Source organism: Berghia stephanieae, chromosome 2 (assembly GCF_034508935.2).
Source record: "Berghia stephanieae isolate SIO BIC M18660-M18661 chromosome 2, UCSD_Bste_1.3, whole genome shotgun sequence".
Lineage (NCBI taxonomy): Eukaryota > Metazoa > Mollusca > Gastropoda > Nudibranchia > Aeolidiidae > Berghia > Berghia stephanieae.
The window spans coordinates 95791455-95809007 of NC_088361.1; the positions used below are offsets into that span (position 1 = coordinate 95791455).

At 35.0% G+C, this 17553-nt stretch overlaps 1 protein-coding gene across 1 annotated transcript in view; it reads left to right on the plus strand.

The window, feature by feature from the left end:
• Positions 1-11953: 11953 nt before the first annotated feature.
• The window catches only part of LOC144965938 (beta-citrylglutamate synthase B-like), a 74495-nt gene continuing 68895 nt past the window's right edge, over positions 11954-17553 (plus strand). Inside the window, exons 1-2 of the mRNA XM_078901812.1 lie at positions 11954-12078; positions 13605-13822. The gene's annotated coding sequence lies outside the window, so the exon portion shown is untranslated. The remainder of the gene's footprint in view (positions 12079-13604; positions 13823-17553) is intronic.

Below are 17553 nucleotides of genomic sequence, written 5' to 3' on the forward strand. Positions count from 1 at the left end.
AACCCGAAACGTCCATTTTATCTGTTTTCGTTTATCAAATTGAAGCTTACATTCAATTCCACATTGTTATTTATGTTCTGTGTAAAAACCCGTACATCGATCTCTACAAATCATCGATTGGTAGGCTAGCTGGCTCTAATGTAAACATGAAGGAAAGTACGTCCGATGACGATGTGTGTTGAGAAGCTAGATATGACAATGGAAGACGGTGCACGAGTACGGTGCGGAATTTACAGATTGGGACGATCGTCATGAGCACCATTAGAAGCTGCTGTATTCGGACCGGTTGGTTCCTAGAGTCCCGCTTTGACGGAACAATGTTGAGTCCTTGCAATAGGCTTTTCACTCAATTTCTCTCACCGCATTCAGGTGTAAAATGGGTTTTTGACAAGCAACAAAAGTGGCTCTGTTGATTATTTTATATTTTAAAAAAAAAATAGCGCCTCACAGGTGTCATATAGATAGTATGCGCTTGGCTAAGAAGCTCATAACATTGCCATCCGGAAGTATAACGGACCAACACACAAAACGGTGTGTATCCATGAACGTTTATAGTCAGGTTAATGCAGTTCAGTGAGCGTTACTCATAAACAACGATGGCAAAAAACAATAACAAAGACCTGAGTGACGTCATCTTCGAACTATCTATTGCTGTTGGCTTGAGACCACGGCCATCTTAATTAAGCACTTACCTGTCATCCAAACAACCAGTCCCACAGACTCTGAGCATCACTCACAGTTTAAACACAAGCGATTGAAGAAGAAAAAGCTTGGCCTTGTCAAATGTCACAATGCATTTCCTTCACTACTTGGCCATAATATTGTGATAATTGCTCTTAAACTGTGGGGTCGATTGCTTCGGGTGACAGACAAGTATAGATAGTTCGAAGATGACGTCACTCAGGCCTTTGTTATTGTTTTTGCCATCCGCGTTTGTGAGTTGTTCTCACTAAACTGTATTAACAAGACTATAAAGGTTCATGGTTACACAGAGTTTGTGTGTAGGTCCGTTATACTTCCGGATGGCAATGTTGTGAACTCCTTGGCCAAGCGCATTCTATCTATACCAAAAATGGCTATGCTTTTGAGCACATACTCGATACAAGAGCTCAATGTTTGTTTGTTTGTTTGTTTTGGGGTGTTTTTGTTTGTTTGTTTGTTTAACATAACATAACATATGGCATAGGGCAAAATAGGAGAAAATCCCTTGAATGCCCTTAATATTAATAGTAATGCCATAAATCTATTGATTAAAGATTACAATAATGATACACGTGGTAAAGATAGTATTTCAACTTAAATGTACTCATGTATATGTGGTGTACAAACATATATCTTTAACTGTGACATGCAAAGCACACACACACACATACATACATACATACATACATACATACATACATACATACATACATACATACATACATACATACATACATACATACATACATACACACGCATATAGAAGATAACCATAATAATATAATAATGCATAATATATACATACAAGATTGAAAGCCATGTCAACAGCAGTGCAAACAAGTATTATTCGTCATATATAAATCTCCCATCATATTTTAATTCCCGTCTACTAACACCTTGAAATTATAATCCATAGATTTGTTTCAAATTTCAAACTGTTCCATTTCTGGACAATACGAATACCGAACCAGTTTTGTCTTATGTTTGTTATGCGTCAAGAGACACATATCTTAAACTTGTCCCCTCTAGTAAAAGTAATATTAGAATATGAAAAAAGAAATCAGAAAAGTCTATCATATCCAGACCATGTACCAATCTATAAACCTGAATTAAATCCCCACGAATTCTTCTATATTTCAAACTGGGTAAGTCAAGAAATTCTAACCTTTCCTTATAAGATAAATACTGTATTGTATAAATCTTTTTGGTGGCTCTTCTCTGTGCACTTTCAATACTAATAGATTGTCTCTTATATAATGGGCTCCAGATGCAATTTCCGTATTCTAGAATTGGTCGAACGAGCGATTTATACAAATATAAAAATGTGGTTTTATCAAGACTTATAAAGGTTCTACATATTATTCCCATCATTCTGTTTGCACGGCTTACACAATTATCAATATGTTCATCAAAATTCAAAAGTGAATCAAAAGTAACTCCCACATTCTTTTTATAAGGCACAACGGAAAGTAGATTTGACTTAGAAGTATCGGTAAAATAATTATCACATGGATTATTTTTTCCAATATTAATACTTTACAGTTCGAAACATTAAAATCCAAATGCCATGTTGCAGACCATTTGAAAAGTGAAAATATATCATTTTGTAGAATGTTATGATGTTCATTTGTACTATAGATCTTCGGATTGTCTACAAACAGTTTGCAGGCTGAATTTATGCCACATGGTAAATCATTTATATAATATAAAAGAAATAAAAGTGGTCCCAATAAGCTTCCTTGGGGTACACCGCTAATTACATTCTTAAAATCCGACCCCACCCTATTGACATTGACTCTTTGTATTCGATTATTAAGAAAGTCTTTAATCCACTTAAAGATATTCCCTTTAAATCCATATGCTTTTAGTTTAATGAATAATCTATCATGAGGTACAGAATCAAAAGCCTTGTTTTTTGTTGTTGTTTTTTTAAAAGTACACACTGTCCTTTTTAATCGCTTTTCTCTCACATACACACGCACACACACACACACACACACACACACACACACACATATATATATATATATATATATATATATATATATATATATATATATATATATATACAAGTACGTATCAAGTGAAAATTAATTAGCCGACTTGCGGTCTAAACATAGTAACGAAGAGACGAGTGACGTCAGCCTCATTTTTCAACACCTGCATCTGGTGGATATAAACTTAATGATGACTACGATATGAGGCAATAAAATTTATTTGTCGTGTAAACAAATTGATGTGTCCAGTTGATTTTACTGCAAGATACTCACAAAATGTTGTGACCTGAAATTTAGATTGAAAAGTAAATTGATAATACGTGTAAGATTTGTGTAAGATGTAAGATAGTCACATCATATGCCCACCGGATGAAACGTATCAATACACAGAACTATGTGTTACCCCAGACGTTAAAAAGCGAATTGATCATTTTTGTAATCACTGGCAATCTAAATAATAACAAAGTGCTGAGTGACGTCAACTTCACTTTTCCTTTACAGAAGCCTCATTTGCTGTGTGTCGCAATGTGTTTGTGTGGCGTGTATGTGTGTGTGTGTGTGTGTGTGTGTGTATGTGTGTGGGTGGGGGGGGGGGGGGAGGGGTCTGTGGACGCATTCGGTAACAACTTTTTGTATTGAGGTTTAGCTCTGTATCTTGTATTGTGTGTGTACTTGAGTGTAGATACAATAATATGTTTTTATGTGCATGAGTGTTTATGTCTGTTCAGGTGAATATTAATTCGTGTCATAGCTGACCCAATTTAATGTTGTTTGAGCAATGTTTACCGTTGGACGTTCTATACTGATTATTTACTTAATTACCTAAAAATAAATCGTTTGGAATTTAATTTAACTGAATTGTTGTTCACAAACAACAACTCACAACTACACACCAACCACCAGTCTGTGGCCGACACTTTTCACGAGATGGCGAACTGTACAGATTCATTTTTAAAGAATGAAGAAACTGATGAAATCTTCGAGAGGCCATTTTCATCTGATGGTGAGAAAATTACTGTTTTATCATATTTAAATTACTGCCAGATTCTCTTATATATTGGAAATCGGTTTGATTTTATCTACATAATCATAAAGAACAAACAATTCAGTAAATCGATTTTGAACTTAGCGATAATTACGTCACATAAAACACAAAGTTTTAAACAGCAAAATTGATAGGGTATTGGAACTTTGACAGCCTTTGTAACTCTAGAAACATCAAAGCCTTTTAGGTGGTGTGAAGCTACGGAAGACCTGCCGATAAAATTATAGTGGATGAAGATCTGCTATGGACTGATAAACTTCTTTATCGGAGCCATAGGCCTGCACTTTTACTTTCTCTTAAATGGTCGCCAATAGTCTCTCTCTCTCTCTCTCTCTCTCTCTCTCTCTCTCTCTCTCTCTCTCTCTCTCTCTCTCTCTCTCTCTCCCCCCCCCCCCCCCCATGTGGTTTGTATGTTATGTTGACTCCTGTTTTGGAAAGTTTTCATAATTTGGTTAACTTCAAGCGAGATTTTCTTTCTTCGGGCTGGAGATGGATCGCGGGGAGGGGGGTGGTTGGGAAGACGATTTTTAAAAACGTTCATTCTCCACCTAGTAAGCTATTATCTACGAGTCATTTTGCATGCGTTTAAGTGTTCGAATAGATAGATAAAACGTTGCATTGTTACGCGAGTTCAGGCGATCTTGTTCCTGTGGCATATTGTCGATGATGATGATGATGATGATGATGATGATGATGATGATGATGATGATGATGATGATTCCAAAGTGCATTTGTCGGTCCCGAGCCCGGAAACGGGAGGTTTGGGCATCCCACCCTGTAGAAAAATACAAAGCAACAGAATCAACAGAGCATACTATTGCTTTACTGGCTTGACTCGAGGATATTCCTACCCAGGAGATATGGCGGAAACTGGAGGAAGTATGACGAGGTCTAGTGAAAACCGCAAGGAAGTCGGATCCCCGACATCTTTTCTCGATGAAGGCAAGAACAAGGATTGGAACCCGGAATATCCGTACTATGTATGAGACCGGAAAGTCAGCTCAAGTAGCAAGAGAGATGAACAGGCATGGATTGGAGCTGCTTGGAATATACGTGAGCCGATGGAATAGATCAGGACATTCCACGCTCTCATCCGGAAAAGACATTATTATACAGGACATAAAGACGGGACTAGTAACAAAGCAGAAGGAGTTGCAATCATGACCCCCGAAGAGTGCTGAGCACTCATTAAATAGAAACCCATTTCATCCAAGATCTTGTCAGCTAGGTTTAACTCCGAAAGGAGAAGTCACTAGCATCCATGTCTATACACCCACCAACAATTCATAGTAATTAATTTTATGACATGCTTCAGACCACATTTGATAAATATCCTGACAAAGACATAAAAATTTTGATGGGTGGCGTGAATGAAAAAATAGAACCAGATAACAAAGGAAAGGAATACTTCATGGGCCCACAAGCAGTGAGTACTATTAATGAAAATGGTGCACTTTTCCTCGATTTCTGTGCATTTAACGAATTGATTATTGGTGGCAGTGTCTTTCCCCATAAAAAATATTAACTAAAAACATGGAATATCACCTGATGGACGCACTGATAACCAAATTGATCACCTCACAACCATAAAGTGGAGACTCAGCCGTATAGACACCCGTACTGCGGTGAAACTGACGAACTCCAGACACGTTCTTTTGAATCTCAAACTGAGGGCATACGGATAAAATTAAAGAACAATACAACAAGAACAGCATGTAGCACATGCTTACGAAATAGATTCGAGCTTTTAGAAAATCTTGTCGATGAAACAAGTCTTAAAAACACTGGCCTTGTCTGAAGAGCGCCTGGAATGAAGCATGCTTAGAAACTCTTGGTAATAAATCAAGAAAGACAAGTTTGGCTTTCAAATGAAACCCGAGATCCTGTTGGTGGAAGGAAAACACTTAAACTGGAAAAAAATTAATGTCAGAATAACGAAGAAAGAAAGATCTGAAAAAGTTAATACAACATTGTAAAGAACAAAATGTCAAGAGAAGTGCAAAGAAAGACAAAAGGACATACTTCAATGACTTAGTTACTGAAGCAGAAGAAGCAGCTGGCAAAAAGACGCAAAAGCATTGTACGGTATCACAAACTCTTTCAGGTAAGAAAACGGCACAGAAAAGGACTGTAAGGGATAGAAATAGTCAACCTCTGACAACATAAATAGAACAGAGAAATCGATGGATGGAACATTTCAGACAACTCCTAAATCGGCCTCCACCTGATACAACCCCAGAAATAGAAGCACCCGAAACGAGTTATGATGTAAATACAGTACCTCATCTAAAATATAAATTTACAAACTCTGAAAGGGAATGAAAAATAGAAAAGCTCCAGGACTAGATGGCGTGCTCCCAGAGGCCCTCAAAACGAATTTAAACAGTGGACATGTTGCGTCCTCTATTCTTTTTTTTAAAATATGGAGTCAAAATCAAATGCCTTCAGATTGGAAGAAAGAATGTTGTCAAGCTCCCAAAAAAAAAAAAAAAACGGGAGACCTAGGGGATTGTAAGAACCAGTGAGGCATCGTGCTCCTCTCAATTCCTAATAAAATTTTCATTCGAGTGATATTGGAAAGGCTGAAAACTGCACTTGATGAGAAACTTCGCCGTGAGCAAGCAGGATTCAGAAAAGACAGATCCTGTACCGACCAAATTGCAGCGCTCCGGATTCTAATAGAACAGTCTCTTGAGTGGCAATCACTGAGATCAATGGAAATGGATTGGTCACACTCTCAGAAAACCAACAAGAGACATTAGGAGACTAGCTGTGGGCTGGAACGCTCGGGGAAAAAAAGAATGGGAGGCCAAAGAAAACACGATCTTGTGAGGAAGAGGAAGTTGGCTGGAATGTCTTGGAGAAAGACAAAGAACAGAATACGGTGATGTACTGTTGAAGCCCTATCTTTTACAAGCAATGTGAATAATAATATTGATAATGATGGTGGTAGTGGTGGTTGTGGTTATGATGATGATGATGATGATGATGATGATGATGATGATGATGATGATGATGATGATGATGATGATGATGATGATGATGATGATGATGATAGAAATATTTTGCTAACAGCATAGTGACTAAAATTAAACTCTTTAAAATCAAGGGTTGGTCTTCATCCATTAAAACTAGTAATATGTCATTACTGAAGTGCCTGTCTTATAATAATATCACAATAATGAAAGACTTTCCGAGCCCATTGATCCGGAGTTTATCCTGGTTTTCGTCGAATTGAACGGACGTGAGCAATTACTTGTAGCCGTTCGGTAGGGTGTTAGCTTCTCACTAACTTTTGCTTTTTGTTTCACACAGGTCATCATTAAATTAAAGGGAAATCGCTACTTCAAAAGGTAGCCTCTTTATAAATGCCATCAAAACTACCAACATTGCATCGATGACCAACAGTCAGCAACAGTATTCTTCAGGTGGTTTGACGACTGTAACACAGACGTTAGATGAAATTACATACGAGGTCGCAAGCTTCGAATCATCTTATTGCATGGAATGCGGCACTTTTGACAAATATTTCCCCCATCGCGGGTAAGTTCCTATTATACAGGCTTTTAAAACAAACATCTGAAAGTTAAAAACATTTTTTTCCAAAACTCTCTCTCTCTCTCTCTCTCTCTCTCTCTCTCTCTCTCTCTCTCTCTCTCTCTCTCTCTCTCTCTCTCCCTCTCCCTCTCTCTCTCTCTCTATCTCTCTCTCTATCTCTCTCTCTCTCTATCTCTCTTTCTCTCTCTCTCTCTCTCTCTCTCTCTCTCTCTCTCTCTCTCTCTCTCTCTCTCTCTCTCTCTCTCTCTCTCTCTATTTACTGTATCTAGTATTTTATTAAAGAACAGTTAGTGAGATGACTTGAGCCTTGGGCCTTGAGCAGTCAATATGCCAAATTGGGCAACCCGGACACTGACAATCGGTTCACCTGGCCAATTAACTATATTTTTATGTTAATGTTTACAGTGATATTATCCGATTTCTGTGAATGCTTAGATTACGATATGTTGTATTTTAGCCACAACAGCTCTTTTATAACATCCACTGCAGTCGGGTAAATTCGCCTCTAGGAGGCTAACTTCGCTGCGAGCTTTTATAGTTTTATCTTTCCCCTACAAGAATACGGGCAACAATTTCCATCTCACACGTTTTGTCCTCAAATCTCTTTACATTATCCGATATCGCCTATTGACAAATGTTTACTCGCACATTAATCGAGTGTGATGTATGCAAGGAATTTACCGTTTAATTCTATGGATGTATGTAAAGTGTTCCAGAGGTCAAATTACAATGCCAAAGTTACGAGATCAGAGCAAGCTGGCCATCTTCACCTGACTGATTTTATTCCCACTTCATATTCATATTTTCTTTTACAAATTTCTTTAGATTTCAATGCTTGATAACAGCTTATATTGCATGCAAAAGATCGTCTTCAGAATAATTATTGAACAATGATAATGATGTCCGGCGAATTTACCCGAAAGTATATAACTTTGAAATAATGTCATAAATATTTTAGAAATGTTTTTATGATGAGAATCTAATCTTAAAATGAAAATATGGATATGGATGGCGACAAAGTGAAAACAGCATTGATTTTGTGACCTGGGCCTTCACAGTCAAGTGATCAAATCAGGGGAGTTTTGGTGTAAGAGTAGGATTGCCGTTACAGTGGAAAAGTCAAGGATATTACATCTTGATTACGAGTTGTCATTTTGATGTGCTATAACTTTTTAATATTTTTCATTGGTTGCCTGCAAATTGAAGCAATACAAACATTCATGACTTGTCTTTTTAATATTGTCTATTCCAATACTGAGGGGTGAAAGGATAACTATTATCTACCTTGCGTTATTACATGGGAGTTGAGGGTCTACGCGAATTTACCCGTCGGCGAAGTTACCCAGCTTTACCCCAACTATCGGCCTATGGAAGAGTTCTTATTCCTGTAGTTTCTTTCTTCTCATTTTAAATCGACTTAACTTTAACAGTAACAGGCAACAGGGTTTTCCGTGGAAAGGGGAGGCCATCCACGAAAGCTCCTCGGTTTAGTATCTCTTTCAATTAGATAGTATTTTCAACGGGGATCTTTTTTGTCAGGCGTTTATTTATTCGATTTGTTAGTATATTATATCTAGTAGCATTTTAAAAGCTCTAGAAACCTTGATAGATTATCTAGTGAAAGTTTAAAATTTCCTTATGAAATGTGACCATTCAAGGTAATCGTTGAATTAAATTTTGTGATTGTTATTGTTATGGAGACATTTTGTCCTCATAGAAAAAAAAGTTTGGATATCTTTACTAACCCTAATATAAAAAAAATCCTTCCGACCTCGAGCTAACCCAAATAGACGAAAAAAACAAACAAAATAGGACTGCTTTGCACTCTACCTTTCAATACTTGTGTGTGTGTGTGTGTGTGTGTATGTGTGTGTGAGAGAGAGAAAATGATTATTGATATCTAGTTTAGCTTGCATACCACACAATTAAATGTGTTTATATATTATGAAAATAGAATTGATGCAAATGCTATTCGTGATAGATAATAGTATGATTATTATAAAATTCCAACTTAATATGTCAAGTGAAAAGGGGAATATTTGGAAAAAATATTCATCATAAAATTAATGAAATCAGCGATAAAAATATGAAACTAAGAAGCATGTGAGCTGAATAAGAGGGACAGGAAAATGATGAAGAAATGGAATATTAGGGAGAATATGTAGTAGAAGGAGATGGAGCAGAAGCAGACGGAACCATAATTAGAAAAAGTAACTGAATAGGTTAACAAACAAAAAATAACTTAGGAACTTAAAAAGAAAGCTTTCATCACCGGTTATAGCTCCGTACCAAGTCCTTACTGTCAAAACGACATCTTATCTCTCCATTGTATTTCAGACATTCTTATAAGAAATCACATCTCTATTGCGTCAACTTCTTAGCCCTTCTTGCATGTTGTTCATATTTCACAACATAAATAAAATAGTTTCAACATAGCGGCGCAATAGTTTACTTACTTCAAGCTCCAATTGCCCCTGTGTGGTATCTGGGATCCCTCAACTGAGTGTGCAAAAATTGTAATAAAGCTTAGTTTCTATGAAATAAGAAACTGATTTCTAGAAAGGGAATGTAGAAAGTAATAAAAGAAGTAACTGAGAAGGAAAGAAAAAAGATAGGACTGAGAATTCCAAGAATACAAAAGAAAGGTGTTAAAAGGAACTGAGTACTAAAGAAAATGACTAAAATTTCAAAAATGTGTGGAACTTAGAAGGTGCTTTGTCTGGCACCTTTGATACACGCTTGATCAGTTCTTTATCCTTTTAACTGGCGATGAAATGACCTAAATGTGTTACAAGCGACATAAAACGCTTAAAAACAAAAGACTCACCATTCATTACAATTGTCTCTTCCTCCTGTTGTAGATCGTCATCAAATATTTTTTACGGCGACTTTACATTCAAGAAGTGATAATACACTTGAGGCAGAACTGGAACTATGTCAAGAAGCAAACAGCTCTTCATCAGATGTTTGTGGGAATAAAGATTATTCTTCAAACAATGACAGCTCATTTGACATCTCAACACAATCAATACTAATGGAAAAGGACACGAATTTAATTTTTTGCGAGGTCGTGATCATGGTGAGAATTTGCTATCTTAACTTATAATTTTAAGGCTAGTTTTATTTGAATGTTAAAATTATATGCTCTCTCTCTCTCTCTCTCTCTCTCTCTCTCTCTCTCTCTCTCTCTCTCTCTCTCTCTCTCTCTCTCTCTCTCTCTCTCTCTTCTCTCTCTCTTCTCTCTCTCTCCTCTCTCTTCCTCTCTCTCCATCTCTCTCTCCATCTCTCTCTTTCTCTCTCTCCTCTCTCTCTCTCTCTGTGTGTGTATGTATTTGTGTGTGTGTGTGTGTGAGAGAGAAAGAGAGAGAGAGCATGTGTATTTGATATATTTATATTAGGAATATAACTCATACAGTTTATTTATTTATTTTTTTATAACGTAAGCTGGACCACAATATAAAATTAACTGTAATCAGGAAAACTTTCTTATTGCTTCTTAAAAGTTTTCAAGTTTACAGATTATATTTCTTGATTTAAATGATTTGCTCATTAGTTGTGGGAAATAAACCGTAGATAATTCAGTAGATGATCATTGATATCTAGTTTAGCTTGCATACCACACAATTAAATGTGTTTATATATTATGAAAATAGAATTGATGCAAATGCTATTCGTGATAGATAACAGTATGATTATTATAAAATTCCAACTTATTATGTCAAGTGAAAAGAGGAATATTTGGAAAAAATATTCATCATAAAATTAATGAAATCAGCGATAAAAATATGAAACTAAGAAGCATGTGAGCTGAATAAGAGGGACAGGAAAATGATGAAGAAATGGAATATTAGGGAGAATATGTAGTAGAAGGAGATGGAGCAGAAGCAGACGGAACCATAATTAGAAAAAGTAACTGAATAGGTTAACAAACAAAAAATAACTTAGGAACTTAAAAAGAAAGCTTTCATCACCGTTATAGCTCCGTACCAAGTCCTTACTGTCAAAACGACATCTTATCTCTCCATTGTATTTCAGACATTCTTATAAGAAATCACATTTCTATTGCGTTAACTTCTTAGCCCTTCTTGCATGTTGTTCATATTTCACAACATAAATAAAATAGTTTCAACATAGCGGTGCAATAGTTTACTTACTCCAAGCTCCAATTGCCCCTGTGTGGTATCTGGGATCCCTCAACTGAGTGTGCAAAAATTGTAATAAAGCTTAGTTTCTATGAAATAAGAAACTGATTTCTAGAAAGGAATGTAGAAAGTAATAAAAGAAGTAACTGAGAAGGAAAGAAAAAAGATAGGACTGAGAATTCCAAGAATACAAAAGAAAGGTGTTAAAAGGAACTGAGTACTAAAGAAAATGACTAAAATTTCAAAAATGTGTGGAATTTAGAAGATTCTTTGTCTGGCACCTTTCATACACACTTGATCAGTTCTTTATCCTTTTAACTGGCAATGAAATGACCTAAATGTGTTACAAGCGACATAAAACCTTTAAAAACAAAAGACTCACCATTCATTACAATTGTCTCTTCCTCCTGTTGTAGATCGTCATCAAATATTTTTTACGGCGACTTTACATTCAAGAAGTGATAATACACTTGAGGCAGAAATGGAACTATGTCAAGAAGCAAACAGCTCTTCATCAGATGTTTGTGGGAATAAAGATTTTTCTTCAAACAATGACAGCTCATTTGACATCTCAACACAATCAATACTAATGGAAAAGGACACGGATTTAATTCTTTGGGAGGTCGTGATCATGGTGAGAATTTGCTATCTATACTTATAATTTTAAGGCTAGTTTTATTTGAATGTTAAAATTATATGCTCTCTCTCTCTCTCTCTCTCTCTCTCTCTCTCTCTCTCTCTCTTCTGTCTTCTGTCTGTCTGTCTGTCTGTCTGTCTGTCTCTCTCTCTCTCTCTCTCTCTCTCCTCTCTCTCTCTCTCTCTCTCTCTCTCTCTCTCTCTCCATCTTTATCTCTCCATCTTTCTCCTCTCTCTCCATCTCTCTCTTTCTCTCTCTCCTCTCTCTCTCTCTGTGTATGTGTTTGTGTGTGTGTGTGTGTGTGTGTGTGTGAGAGAGAGAGAGAGAGAGAGAGAAAGAGAGAGCATGTGTATTTGATATATTTATATTAGGAATATAAATCATACAGTTTATTTATTTTTTTATAACGTAAGCTGGACCACAATATAAAATTAACTGTAATCAGGAAAACTTTCTTATTGATTCTTAAAAGTTTTCAAGTTTACAGATTATATTTCTTGATTTAAATGATTTGCTCATTAGTTGTGGGAAACAAACCGTAGATAATTCAGTAGATGATCATTGATATCTAGTTTAGCTTGCATACCACACAATTAAATGTGTTTATATATTATGAAAATAGAATTGATGCAAATGCTATTTGTGATAGATAATAGTATGATTATTATAAAATTCCAACTTAATATGTCAAGTGAAAAGAGGAATATTTGGAAAAAATATTCATCATAAAATTAATGAAATCAGCGATAAAAATATGAAACTAAGAAGCATGTGAGCTGAATAAGAGGACAGGAAAATGATGAAGAAATGGAATATTAGGGATAATATGTAGTAGAGGGAGATGGAGCAGAAGCAGACGGAACCATAATTCGAAAAAGTAACTGAATAGGTTAAGAACCAAAAAATAACTTAGGAACTTAAAAAGAAAGCTTTCATCACCGTTATAGCTCCGTACCAAGTCCTACTGTCAAAACGACATCTTATCTCTCCATTGTATTTCAGACATTCTTATAAGAAATCACATTTCTATTGCGTCAACTTCTTAGCCCTTCTTGCATGTTGTTCATATTTGACAACAGAAATAAAATAGTTTCAACATAGCGGCGCAATAGTTTACTTACTTCAAGCTCCAATTGCCCCTGTGTGGTATCTGGGATGCCTCAACTGAGTATGCAAAAATTGTAATAACGCTTAGTTTCTATGAAATAAGAAACTGATTTCTAGAAAGGGAATGTAGAAAGTAATAAAAGAAGTAACTGAGAAGGAAAGAAAAAGATAGGACTGAGAATTCCAAGAATACAAAAGAAAGGTGTTAAAAGGAACTGAGTTCTAAAGAAAATGACTAAAATTTCAAAAATGTGGAACTTAGAAGATTCTTTGTCTGGCACCTTTCATACACACTTGATCAGTTCTTTATCCTTTTAACTGGCAATGAAATGACCTAAATGTGTTACAAGCGACATAAAACCCTTAAAAACAAAAGACTCACCATTCATTACAATTGTCTCTTCCTCCTGTTGTAGATCGTCATAAAATTTTCTTTATGGTGACTTTACATTCAAGAAGTGATAATACACTTGTGGCAGAAATGGAACTATGTCAAGAAGCAAACAGCTCTTCATCAGATGTTTGTGGGAATAAAGATTTTTCTTCAAACAATGACAGCTCATTTGACATCTCAACACAATCAATACTAATGGAAAAGGACACGGATTTAATTCTTTGGGAGGTCGTGATCATGGTGAGAATTTACTATCTTAACTTATATTTTTAAGGCTAGTTTTATTTCAATGTCAAAATTATATGCTCCCCCCTCTCTCTCTCTCTCTCCCCCCCCCCTCTCTCTCTCTCTCTCTCTCCCCCCCCCCCCCCCTCTCTCTCTCTCTCTCTCTCTCTCTCTCTCTCTCTCTCTCCCCCTCTCTCTCCCTCTCTCTTTCTCTCTCTGTATGTGTTTGTGTGTGTGTGTGTGAGAGAGAGAGAGAGAGAGAGAGAGAGAGAGAGAGAGAGAGAGAGAGAGAGAGAGAGAGAGAGAGAGAGCATGTGTATTTGATATATTTATATTAGGAATATAACTCATACAGATTTCTTTTTTTTTTTTTATAACGTAAGGTGGACCACAATATAAAATTAACTGTAATCAGGAAAACTTTCTTATTGATTCTTAAAAGTTTTCAAGTTTACAGATTATATTAATTTGTTGATTAGTTGTGTGAAATAAATCGTAGATAATCCAGTAGCCGATTATTGATATCTAGTTAAGCTTGCATACCATACAATTAAATGTGTTTATATATTATGAAAATAGAATTGATGCAAATGCTATTCGTGATAGATAATAGTATGATTATTATAAAATTCCAACTTAATATGTCAAGTGAAAAGAGGGATATTTGGAAAAAATATTCATCATAAAATTAATGAAATCAGCGATAAAAATATGAAACTAAGAAGCATGTGAGCTGAATAAGAGGGAGTAGAAAATTATGAATAAATAGAATATTAGGGAGAATATGTAGTAGAAGGAGATGGAGCAGAACCAGATGGAACCATAATTAGAAAAAATAACTGAATAGGTTAACAAACAAAAAATAACTTAGGAACTTAAAAAGAAAGCTTTCATCACCGGTTATAGCTCCGTACCAAGTCCTTACTGTCAAAACGACATCTTATCTCTCCATTGTATTTCAGACATTCTTATAAGAAATCACATTTCTATTGCGTTAACTTCTTAGCCCTTCTTGCATGTTGTTCATATTTCACAACATAAATAAAATAGTTTCAACATAGCGGTGCAATAGTTTACTGATTTCTAGAAAGGGAATGTAGAAAGTAATAAAAGAAGTAACTGAGAAGGAAAGAAAAAGATAGGACTGAGAATTCCAAGAATACAAAAGAAAGGTGTTAAAAGGAACCGAGTTCTAAAGGAAATGACTAAAATTTCAAAAATGTGTGGAACTTAGAAGTTGTAAAAAAAAATGGTTTTTGAAAAGAATGAACCGGTGGATCAGATAATGAAGTAACTGAGAAGTCAATTTCTTAGCCCCTGTTGTTTGTTGTTCACTTTTCACATAAATGTATTGAATAGTATTTCAGAAGTTTACTTACTGCAAGCTCTAATTGCCCCTGTGTGGTAACCAGGGCCCCTCAACTTAAAGGGTACAAGAATTGACTCACTGTAAGCTCATGCATGTATCACCGTAATAGGCAACTAAATGAGCCATTTAAATTTGGTTGCATCCATAAAAAAAACCCACCTGAGTTAATATATGAAGGAACTAAGGAGATCCAAAAATGGTACAGAGTTAATATATGAGAAAATGTGAAGTTACTTACTTTTAACTCAAATTGCCCCCGTGTGGTATCCGGGGTGCCTCAACTGAGAGGGTGTAAGAATTGACCCACCGTAAGCTCATACGTTTCGTAAAAGGCGACCAAACACGCAATTTAGGTTTGGTGGCATCCAATCGAAAACCACCACCATTGTTGGACATGTTGTCTTTTCTTTTTGTAAAGAATTAACAGTAGTGACTGGGAAGTCTAAACAAGATGGATATGAGAGTTTCCAGTATAAAAAGAGAGCTGTTAAAAGGAAGAGTTCCAAAACAAAATAAAAGAACTAAATTCTTTTTGTTAATGAATTGTGAAGTTTTCCAAATGAATGAACTAGAAAGTGAGATAAAGAAGTAACTGAGAAACTTTTTAAAGAAAGACCTGAGACTTTCAAAATTCAAAAGAAAAAGAAAACTTTCAATACCGGTTTTATCTCTGTACTGATTCCTTACTGTCAAAACAACATCCTATTTCCCATTGTATTGCGCCAAGAGTCTATTATTATTATTATTATTATTATTATTATTATTATTATTATTATTATTATTATTATTATTATTATTATTATTATTATTATTATTATTATTATTGTTATTATTGTTATTATTATTATTGTTATTGTTATTATTATTATTATTATTATTATTATTATTATTATTATTATTATTATTATTATTATTATTATTATTATTATTATTTTTATTATTATTATTATTATTATTATTATTATTATTATCATTATTATTATTATTATTATTATTATTATTATTATTATTATTATTATTATTATTATTATTATTATTGTAAATCACATAGTGGCATGACTGACTTAATAATGCTTTCGACCAGCAATGTCGTCAGATATTGCAGTTTCGGCTGTAGTAAAAATTCAATGTTTATTTAATTATAAATAAGCAATGTTACTGATACACGGGTTTCTAGAGTATCGCATAATCCACCGAGCATAATAAAGATTACTGTTAAAAAGAATCTTTTACTTCCTTTTTAAAATCATCCCTCGTGTTAGTGTCAGTCATTATGATGCGATGCTTGTCTTTGAAAAGCGTTTTACATATATAACTAGCACCCGAGAGATTCGAGTTTCTTTTCGATTTACATAGAAAAATAGTAGTCATTAAGAGCCACCAGGTCCATGAGGCTGAGTTTATCCTTGTTTCTGTAGTATTACAACAGAACTCACTAGCTACCCTCTGGATCGACAATAGTCTATCGGTGGTGCGGGCTTTGAGGGTTTGGGCCAGAAATAATCTCCACACCACCGGTAATGCATATAGTATAGAAAAATGTCAACAGGGACAACAAGTGGAAATATCTTTGTGGAAATCGACTATTATTAACTTGGATAAAGACAGGGCACTAAGCTTACAAATTTCAATACCAATATTTATCGCGGATGCAGTAAAGTTTGTTTTTAAAAATTCTTTTGTCCAAAGAGCAGGATTTGGTCGCTGGTATTGTTTGATCAACTATTACTTGAGATATATACAACAATCCTATCTAAAGATTAAGAAGCAATTGTTGGTGTCCTTTAAATGATAGAGAACCTGTGATAAACATTGGCTTTAGGATATTTATGGTTTTAAAAGACTGATACGGATTACACATAACAATATAAAAACATAATTCAAATTATTAACTTTGTAAGTAACATAATATTCTTTCACTTTCAAGGATTTTAGCCGATTTCACTTCAAATGACCATAACTCAATAACCGTCGCTTAACTGGCAATTCTGTTTTCACTATGGTAAAATAGAACATGTTAATTATCACAAAAAGTAAAAAAATCAAATCTGTACGGTGACATTTTAATACAATTAATATTTTCAATGTACTTTTGGTAAAATACTAAATTTTAGGTACCTTTGTAGACATTTCTTCATTTAAAAGCAGTATTAAAGAAGAAAGGTGAATCTTTAAGTAAACTGAAGAAAACCGGACTCATAATTTGAAAATTTAGTCACAGAATAATTTTAAAATGCATGTTTTATGCATAATTTTCCTACTCAGTGATCTCCCCTTACTCAATCGCATGCAGTGGTAATTAATTACTTGTAATCAGCAAGCGGTACCGCCGTTCAGGCCAGATAACAGAAACCGGGGCTTTTTGCTAAATGTTCAG